At 37.7% G+C, this 11,235-nt stretch overlaps 1 pseudogene; it reads right to left on the bottom strand.

Moving 5' to 3' along the window:
- Positions 1-1,228: 1,228 nt before the first annotated feature.
- Positions 1,229-3,537, bottom strand: LOC122076044 (annotated as a pseudogene).
- Between the last annotated feature and the right edge of the window lie 7,698 nt (positions 3,538-11,235).

The raw sequence follows: 11,235 nt of genomic DNA, 5'->3' as shown, positions 1-11,235 counted from the left end.
TGGGGTGGGGTGGGGTAAGTTTTAAGGAGCTTGACAACCAAATGGAAATGAATTAGTGAAACAATCCAATTTGAACATACAACGCCTCAACTCAACTGAGCTCAAACAAGCCATTTTACCACTGACCCCTACACAGGTTCGTTCAGTTCAACTCTATTTAAGTTCTTGTTAGTTTTCAATTATTCCTCCCTTTTTTTTGGAACCGTGCTGATTGAAAAATAGAAGGGCCAATTGTTTCAACAGAAATTTGCAACAAAAAAAGGAAAAAAAATTCTTCCCCATCGATGAAGAGAATCTAGTCATTGTGGTGTTATTAATACCTCTGTCTCCTATCAGATGAAGTTTGAAATACTCTTGGCACTATTCCAATAGTCCCATCCAACCATGAGAATTCATGGAATAAGGGATTCTCTCTTCACCGTGGGTGAAGGAACACGGTGAAGGAAACCTCATTTCCAAAGCATATACTAAACAATGTACAAGAGGTGGAGAGCATAAGTAAAAAACAGAACAGAAGAATCTGTGAGTCCACTCAAAAGGATACAGGCTCCCACCCCACCCTAACCCTTTTTAACACTTTTCAAAAAGGATAAGGCCACATACAATATCATCCATGAGAGGAAGAGGCCCATCATGGCCAATGAACTATACCCATTTCTAACTGAACGAGAAATCCATGGAAGATATGAGAGAAGGCAACTCTAATCATCTCTCACAGCTCCTCTCCCTCCTCTCATAATCTGAAAAGGCATTACTACTTCGATATACCAGATATATATTAAGTATTCTAGTGAGGGGTGGTAAGAAGAGCTCACAGTGGCTCATCTAGGTGGACATAACACAGGAAGGATCTGAGATATTTGGAAGAGAAGAGTGTTATCATCCATTTTATGAATAGGCAGATTGGGAGACAAACAGGCAGCAAAAACAGACGAGTGATAGACAGTGCTGACTAAGCTCCATGCCCAAATGAAAACTGGATGAGGTTGAAGGGTTAAGATAGACCTGTACCAATAGGTTCAGTTCTGGATGGTCAACATAACTGTTGATATGTCAGGAGATTAAGAGTCACCGCATCTGTTTATTCTGGTCCTTGGTGCCTTCATATACTTGAGGAAAACCTCTAACAATAAACATTGTAAAATTTACTCAATGCTGAGGTCGTTCCACATCCTATATACCCAAAGTCTTGTCAGAAAATAAAGCAGTGACTATGTAGATAAGCCTGTTAAGTACAACTTCACCACCTGAAAACAAGGACCTTTAGCAACATTTCTGTCTTAACAACTCAGTAACTCAACCCTCTTTGCTGAGGGTTTAAGATCTTGATCAAAATCTTCTCAAACCTTGCTATCATTGATATATTTCATCTACATGAACCATTTATGCCTCCAAATTAAAATTGGAAGGAAAAAATTTGTATGCACTGTTCTCACTACCAATAATCACCACAAGAGCACACCCCATCCTTAAAATGATGGAAGCGGTGAATATCCCTTATAAAGATGACACGGTTCACAATCCGAGAGATGAATTTGATCGCATTATGACAATCGCCACATATCCGAAGGTTCTTTGTTATACGAATTGGAGTCCCTGGAACTGTATTGATGATGCCAATTGCAATGGCCAGCTCTCACTGTGGTAGGATATTACTAGTTCTTTGGCTTCATCTTCAATATCATGAAGCACAAAATCTGTTGAGGGGACATAACCCAAATGTCTCATTGGAGCAGCCAACTCTTCTAGCAAGGCATAAATATTATCCGATTGAGGATGAGACCTGTCACCAACTCCAAATTTGTAGACATGATTGTTAAACTCTATCAAGCTAAATCCCTGAATTTTATTGGTTCCTTTCCCAATCATCATCTCTCTCACCCTCTCAACTTCACTCCATCTTGATTGAGCAGCATATATATTTGAAAGAAGAACATGATAACCAGCATGAGTAGGGTATAAATTGAAAATTCTATCTGCAACTCTCTCTGCTAAATCCAGATTACCATAAATTCGACAAGTACCGAGCAAAGATCCCCAAATACTTGAATCAGGTTCAACTGGCATATTCTCTATAAGCTTCTCAGCTTCATAGAGTCGTCCTGCACGGCCAAGAAGATCCACCATGCAAGCATAGTGCTTCAGCTCTGGCACAATTCTGAACTCCTTGCTCATTAATTCGAAGTACATCTGCCCTTCTCCTAACAAGCCAGAATGGCTGCAAGCAGAGAGAAGAGAAGTGAAGGTGACATGATTGGGATTCACACCTGCTTCTACCATCTGCGAGAAAAGGCCAATTGCCTCTCTGCTTTGACCATGAATTCCGTAGCTCGCAATCATAGCACTCCAACAGACAACATCTTTCCCCATGGTTTGATCAAACAAAGAGCGGGCCAAATCCAGGCTCCCACATTTGGCATACATGTCCATCACTGCAGTTGCAACCAAGATATCAGATTGAAAACTTGTCTGGATGGCATAATTATGAAACCACTCGCCTTTCCTAAGAACTCCTAGATTACCACAAGCCAACAGAACGCTCAAGAGACTCACCCGGTTGGGTTTCACCATTGAAAATCGCATGAGATCGAAAAAATCCAAAGTCTCACTATTGTAACCATTGTGGGCATATCCGGAAATCATGGAAGTCCACGAAACCAAGTCTCTCACCCCCATTCTATCAAACACCAAACGGGCAATTTCAACTTCACCACATTTCGTATACATATCGACCAAAGCAGCATTAACAAAGAGATCATTACTGCACTCGCAACAAATCAGGTGCTGGTGTATTAGTTTCCCCATCTGCAAATTGGATAATCCAGCACAAGATTTGAGAGCGAAAGGGAAAGCAAACTTGTCGGGTCTGAGACCGGAATGGAACATCTTGGCGTACAATTTCAAGGACTGGACAAACCGGGCTTGAGTGGCAAAACCCCTTATGATGATATTCCATAGGAAGCTACCTGGGTTAATTGTCCGCTCGAATATGAGACTTGCAGAGTCGACGCAGCCGAAGGAAACATACAAGGTGGCAATTCTGGTAGATAATTGAGAGTCGTGTTGGAGCCCGTAAAGGAGCAACTTGGAATGAACTTGTTTGAGATGGTTTAGTTGGGAGCATCCATGCAATAGAGATGAGATTTCGACTACAATGAGATTACTGGTTCTGTTATTGTAGCGGAAGAACGCGGTTCGGTTTGAAGGAGAAGGGTAAGGGTCAATACAGGTGCCAAAGAGGCTACGGTTCACAAAAAGGTTGCAGGTCGCAACGAGTGGATGGGTATGGACTGGTTTATGGAGGACAAGGTGGTGGGTTGTCATCCAAATATTGCCAAGGTGGGTGGTTACTGGTTATAGAGTACGTCGTCGCCGGGAATCGCTACCAGAAACCGATCCCCGATAGGACGATACTGATCCATTGTTGTTTTTTTTTGGTAAGATGATTGCATTAAAAGGTTAAAAGAGATCAGAATATATCGCGTTAACAAGTCAATTTGGGCAAGAAAGAAAACATGAATCAACGATGAATTTTAATCCAAAATTGATTAGGGAATGAGTTAGTGTATTGGCTGAACGGCAAATATGTCTGAAAGAAACAAAAGAAAATGAGGAAGCTAAGGCTCCGTTTGGTATCGTTCTAAAAAAATATTTTTGGAGTTTTTTCGTTCTATTTGGTGCATTTATGGTCCGTTTTAGTTTTTTTGAAACAAAAAGTGAAAGAAAAAACTGAAAAAACGAGATTGGACGGAACTCCATTTTGGAGTTCCGTCTTCTCAGATTCGTTCCATTTTACAAAAAAAAAAAAAAAAAAATCCTGATAAAAATCTGAAATTTTGAAATATCATTTTTTCATTTAAAAACTGCGTTTTGACACAGAAACTGAAATTTTCGTTTATGACATAAAACGGCATTTCTGGAACAGAAACGATACCAAACGGGCCCTTAAAGCAGGTGTAATATATCCTCAGTAAGAGAATGACTTCAACTGTTGGGCTACTCTCCTTGATCCCTTTAATCACCTCTAAGGTGTCCAATTCGATAACAAGACGATCAATTCCTGATTTAATAGCAAGAAGCATACCATTTTTATTTGCTCTTGCCTCAAACTGCAAGATGTTGGTTGAACTATCAGAATAAATAGAACCTACAATAAAATTACCACCATCATCTCTAATGACAACAGCGATAGAACTTCAATTCTTTCTTGCATTAAAAGCAACATCAGTGTTAAATTTGAAAGTACCATGATGTGGTTTTTCCCATTTAGTTGGACTTGTTGAACATTGTTTGAGTGATATGCAATTCTGAAACAAAGAAAATGCCGAGGCTTCTTCAAATTCTTGGAGATGAGAAAGGGCACACTCAACCACTTGTTGAGGAGATTCTTTGTTGCCTTTGAAGATGAAAGAGTTCCTTGATTTCCATAACTCCCAGCTGATAAAAGCCACAATATAATCAATTTTGTCAAAATCATTCACTTGTTTGGACTTAAGAAGCCATTGCTCAAGCCAATTAATGAAGCTTTCATGGATCATGACATCAGAATGAAGTGAAAGTGGGGAAACAAACCATGCAGCTCTTGCAAATGGACATTGAAGAATAAGAAGCATGGTGGTCTCTTCTTCTTGTTGACATCTTGGACAATCAACCTCCATATTCTGTAGACGCTTTTTGAGGTTGCTTTTCCATGCAATGGCATTACGGCAACATCTCCAAAGAAAGTTGCGAAGCTTTGGAGGGGCATCAAGTCTCCACAATATTTTCCAAAACTTGTTTGGTTTTCCACTATAATTAGTAGATGCACCTTGTAGCAACCTGTCATCAAGAGATTTAAAGAGATGATAAGCTGATTTAATAGTGAAGAAGCCATGCTTATTAGGGGCGCAAATTAACTTATTCTCTTTGGCTTGCATTGGAAGAGGAATTTGCAAAATCTGATGGGCTTCATGAGGAAGAAAAATTTGATTGATAATATCAGAATTCCATGTACAGTTTTGACTATCAATAAGGTCAGCAACCTTTTGTAAGGAGCAAAAATGAGGATTGGGACTTTGAATTATCCCATTAGGAAGTCCAAAAACCCATCTATCTCCCCATATGTTGACACTTAGACCATTGCCAATTGATCAAGAAACTCCCCAAGAAAGAAGGGAACGTCCACATATTATGTCTTTCCATGCCCAAGATGGATAATTTACCAATGAATGCTTAAAAAATATTTGTGTTAAAAAAGTAAAGACTCTTCATAACTTGGGTCCAAAGGGAGTTTTCATTAGTAATCAACCTCCATCCCAACTTGGCTTAATATGCCATGTTTTGAGCTACCAAGTCTTTGAAGCCAAGTGCATCATCATCCTTGCTTCTAGTAAGCTTTTGCCAACTAATCCAATGTGTCTTCTTAAATCCATTCTTGGCCCACCAAAATTTTGAGGTTGCACTTGAAATTAGGTGAATAATAGATTTTGGAAGCTTGAAGGTGCTCATGCCATAGTTGGGAATGGCTGTAATTACTGATTTAATTAAAATCTCCTTACCTGTAGGTGATAAAAGTTTTTCCTCCCATCCATTCAACTTGCTGAGAACCTTGTTCTTAATATCTGCAAAAATATTAAATTTAGATTTGATAAAATCACTAGGAAGACCCAAGTACTTATTCTTCCCTTTAGCTTCGCTACAAGGTAAGATTTGCATATTCTCCTCTTTCACCAAAGGTGGGGTATTCCTGCTGAGGTGAAACAAGATTTATGCAAATTGATTGCTTGCCCTGAAGGTTTGTAATATTTTTCAATTATATGCTTCCAATTTTGGAGCTGATTTCCTTGAATTCTCATGAAGAGGAGCCTATCATCAGTAAAGAATAGCCTTGAAATCATTGGACAATTCCTTTTCATTCGAATTCCTTCTATAACTCCTTCATCAATGGCCTTAGTTATCATAAGAGCAAGCGCATTCTCACAAATGAGGAAAAGAAAAGGGGAAATAGGATCACCTTGCCTAATTCCCCAAGAAGGAATAATACTTCCTTTTGGAACACCATTTATCAAGATTGAATATTTCACAATTGTTACACATTGCATGATAAGATGGATCCATCTCTCACAGAAACCCAACTTTTTCAGAACACCTTAGAGAAAAGACCAATCCACTCGATCAAAAGCTTTTCGCATATCTATTTTAAGAGATGCAAATAGCTTTTTTCCTTTCTTTTTTCGCCGAAGAAAATGAAAAACTTCATGGGCGATCAAGATATTATCAGTTATTGATCTTCTCTTAATAAAAGCACTTTGGGTATGGTCTATAATGTCATTTAGAAGAGGCTTCAAGTGATTAGTGAGGATTTTGGACATCACCTTATAAGCCACATTGGTTAAGGCAATTGGTCTATACTCACTAATAGTTTCAGGATACTTTCCCTTTAGGATTAAAGTAATGTGAGTCTGATTCAAATGTTTCAAGAGAAATCCAGACATGAAAAAAGATTGAATTACCTCAATTAAGTCATTTCAAATAATGTTCCAAAAGTTGCAGTAAAACATACCAGAAGCCCATATGGACCTAGAGATTTGTTTGGATTGATTGAGAAAACTGTTTTCTAGATCTTCTCAGATGATGGGGTCTCACATAGCCTTGCATTAGTAGCATCATCTATTTTTGGCTGAATTAGATCTAGGACATCATTCATATCTTGAGACGATTCAGCTTGATATAAATCATTGAAATACTTAATAGTTTCCAATTCAATTTATTTAGAGTCTTCCATCCATTGACCATCCACCTCTAGTCTCCAGATATGCTTATTTGCCCCTCTTTGAATTGCTATTGCATTGAAGAAGGCAGTATTTTGATCTCCAGCCGTTAGCCAATTAATTCTAGATTCTTTATGCCATGGAAGTTCCTCCCTCTAAAGCATTTCATCCAAGTTTTTCCTAATTTCTTCTTCTTTTACATGATTTGTTGATGATGTTCTTCCCTTTTGAATCTCCTCAAGTTCTTGAAGAAGTTTCTTTTTTGTATCTTGAACAATACTGAATCAAGTCCAGTTCCATTGCTTCAGAATAAATTGATATTCTCTAATTTTCTTGCTTAACTTGAACATTGCATATCCTTGAATATCCAAACTCCATGCTTTTTGAATAGCTTCCTGACAAGTGGGGTCTCTAATCCAAATTTGTTCAAATCGAAATGGTCGTCTGCCTTTTGTTCTTTTTGGGTGAGTGTCAAGCAGAATTAGCAAATGATCTGATCTCCACATAGGTAGATTAAATATTGCAGCTTCATCAGACAATATTCTCTAGTTACAATTGCTGAAAGCTCTATCTAGTCTTTCCATGACAAGATCTACTCAATTCCTTCTATTTATCCATGTGAATTTTGGGTCTGAATAACCCAAGTCCATCCACCTACAAGCATCTACCACTTCCTTGAAGTAGCAAATGTCAGCATGGTTTTTAGATCGACCACCTTACTTCTCATGAGTAGCTAGAATGTCATTAAAATCACCCCAAACAAACCAAGGCTGATTCTTAGTTTCATCTGAAATTTGTCTCAAATAAGTTTAGAATTTTTCTTTCTCATTTGAAGATGTTGGGGAATAAACACAAGTTAAACGGCAACCAAATTTTAATTCAGGAGTAGATAGATGAACACCAATAAAATTTTTAGAAGTAGAGAGTACTACAATATCCACATTGTCTTGCCACCATAAGCCAATTCCACCAGACCTACCTTCAGGAGAAACATAAACATAATGATTGAAACATAGTTTCCTCCTTATTTTGTCAAAATACTCACCTGTACATTTAGTTTTAGCAAAAAAAACAAAACATGGCCTTTTTCAGTTAGTTAACTCTTTTAAGGCACAAATTGTTTAGGCTGGCCCAAGTCCTCGATAGTTTCAGCATAGGCCTATCATCTTGTCCCGCGGAGTTGCTCGCCGGAAACCTTCGCAATTTTCTCATTTTTAGAATCACTAGAACCATTTGAATTTGGTGTGGCTTGATAAGCTTGAAGATTTTCAGGACTAACATGGGAAGATTGGATTGTGGTGGATATGGGTTCAGAGACACCTGGCATATGAAATATATGGGCTTGGGCCTGGCCTTGAGTTGGGCTTAATGAATCAAAATGGAACAGCTTCCGAAGAGCCCTTTTTGATACAATATTTTGATCGAATAGATCTTCAACGTCATCACGAGCTCTCTTTTCTTTCCCACCACAAGTGGCTATGTCATCATTAACATTAATGTCCAGTTTGTGGGGCTCAACTGTATGGCAAAAGTTCTCTTGGAGAGAGAGTTCTTCAACATCATCACGAGTGATTTTCAACATGCCAGATGAAGAAGATTCTAGAGTTCTATCTATTGCTTGTGTATTGGAACCCGGTATTAGAAGATCTTCTTTGTTATATCCAATTAAAGATTGACAATTGGCAATGTTTGCACATTGATGTTAGATAATAATTGCTTTTCATTTTAAAAATTGGGGCTACTCTATGAGCTCGAGGTGTAGATGGTTCTAGAGGTGGCTGAGAGGTGACTCGATTGTCGTGCCATCGTCTTCCAGCTTTGACCCTCTCTGTTCTTGTTCTTTGATTAAGAGCAACTGTGCAGATTCACCTCTGGTGATGGGTTCCTCTAATAGTTGTGACTCTTAGTTGAATTATTGATAGAGCATCTAGAAAGTAAAGAGGCTGCAAATACTGCCAACCTTTCATTTTCCATAAGATGAGTTTCATTGACATTTGGAGGCCTAGGTGGTGGTTTGAGTTGTTTCTCTATAGAACTGTTTGCTCTCAACCATGGACTGTAATTCCTATTGATAATTTTTGGACATTGACAGCCCTCACCACAAGTTTTTGAATGGTTTTGCTTGGAATTGAAAAGGAATCTACATCTATTATCACCATGACCAAGAATTCTACAATAGTAACAAGAGGTAGGTAATTTTTCATACCTAAGTGTGACCCAAACACGAGAATCATCTTTAAGAGGAAGGGACAAACCCATTTTCAAGGGATAATTGATATCGATTTCAGTGAAAACCTTCACAAATTTACCATCCATCCACTAATCATTGGTATTCCTTTATGAAATTGTTGCTTTTAATGGAGAAGCAAAATGTTCCACCAGTTTGATTCCCACATTAGTTGTAACATTCCCAGCAGGAAGGCCATGGAGTTGAATCCAAAAACATACCTTAATAAAAGGAAGTTGATCCACTGGTGTTGAAGGACGCCATTTTTCATTAGTAACTAAGCTTTCGGAAATAGACCAAAGAGCTTCATCCAATACATATGTCATATCCATTGGATCATTAAAACGACATAAGAGAGTGTTGTCAGTGATGAACTTGATATGAATTCCGCCCAATCCTCCCCAAGAAAACTCCAACATTGATTTAATATGAGAGCGTTTGAGAGGTTTCCTAAGAAGGATTTTAACTGCAATGGTCCTTCTTGCAGTTTCTATCTCTGATGGATCAAGATCACTGTCATTCAGTTAAAAGTCATCAAAATCGACCCTTAATAGCTGCTTGGATTTTTCCATAGGACTGAAAAAATCGTGGACAAAGGCAGATGTAATGAAGAAGATTGCAAGACAGATTAAGAGAGAAATAAACAAAAGATGGCTAGATTTATGAAGCATTGATCAAGATTTGCAGATGCAGAGTGCAATAGCACAGGAAACGAAACACTAGAGCTAGTTGGGTAAAATTTTCAATTATAAGAGAAGCAAACATCAATATTGTTTTCTTTTGGGACACGCCAGCATAAAAGTAAGATATGGATGGACGGGCTAGGCCCACCTTGCCCAACATCCCCACCTAAAGGAAGGTTTTTTTGGTAAAAATGTTCAGGGAGGACTGAGGAGTTACTCACTTTAGTTTAATTCTGTGTTATTCTTGCTTTTATTTATTTATGTATATCTATTTTTTTATTAAAAAATTATTTAATATTATTATTACTTCTGGATTAATTTTTTCATCACTTGTGGAGAAGAGGTAATTTAACCTTCATTGATCATGTGACCCTACCATTGAACTCTTGGGTTGTCATTAATTATTGTTCACTATTCTAAAGGTTCAAAAATACCCTCTTCCATGCTTTTCGAATGACTCGCATCTCCATTAATCTCATCACCATAAATGAAAAAGAAACTATTTTTTGGTTTTTTTTTTTTTTTTGGTGATAACTTGATTTTGGTTAGGCAGATAGGAGCCAACACGGAAAAAATAGGTTCAATTTGGGGGTTTTTTTTTTTTTTGGATAAGTTGGGGATTAAATTGTAGCTCTAAAGTTTTGAACAAAAAATGCCATTATAAGACGAACTCCCTTTGATGTTGTCTATGTATCTTAAAATAAAATGTATTCCAATAAGTTCAACAAACAAGAAATTTTCCTGAACAAAAAGTAGTCCAAAACAGTGGGCAAGCTTGTGACATAACGGTTAAGTTACGCTATTGTAGCATGTTAGCCACAGGTTTGAACCTTGAAAACATCATCTTTTACAGAGTAGAGGGTAAAATTGTATACATTTGTCTCTCCCAAACCCTGAAGTAACACGACCATTATAGATAAATCCCATTGATACATGATACAGTTAATGAGATCGACCACAATTCGAGGTTCCCTTGGGGTGGCTAATAAAAATGCACCCATGGGGTTGAAGAAAAACCTAGACGTCCCTATGGATTTCCATGGTATGCCCATCCTCAATGGTCTTTCGTAAACCAGTAGTTGGGAGATCTCTTCCCATCAAAAGATTATGTCATGCCCATGAGCTACCAACTCGTTTGGACGTATCACCCTTTGAGGACCTTAGCCCACAAAGTGTGATGTCTTCTAAAAGACCACAACATTGGTGTGTATGCATAGCCTACTTGAAGCACTCAAAATTCCAATTACCTCGTTAGTACACAAGTGTTTCAATTTTAATTAGAACATATCATATGCATACTTAAAAAAAATGTAAAATTACATCAGCTTTTGATAATTACATGATGATCCATCGATTTCAAATTTTTTTTGAAAACCTTATTTTACCTCACTTTAAAACTTTTAGACATAAGATAAAGGATTATATAAAAAGAATGCATCAAGTTTTAAATACACTTATATAAGTGTCATTCAAGCAGCTCCTAAAAAAAAAAAAATGTTGGAGGTGAAAATATTTTTGTAACCAAGATTGGTGAAGAACAATTCATAATTTTTTTTCGTGTGAAAATCATCTGCAA

Source organism: Macadamia integrifolia, chromosome 4 (assembly GCF_013358625.1).
Source record: "Macadamia integrifolia cultivar HAES 741 chromosome 4, SCU_Mint_v3, whole genome shotgun sequence".
Lineage (NCBI taxonomy): Eukaryota > Viridiplantae > Streptophyta > Magnoliopsida > Proteales > Proteaceae > Macadamia > Macadamia integrifolia.
This window is presented reverse-complemented; position numbering and strand designations above follow the sequence as displayed.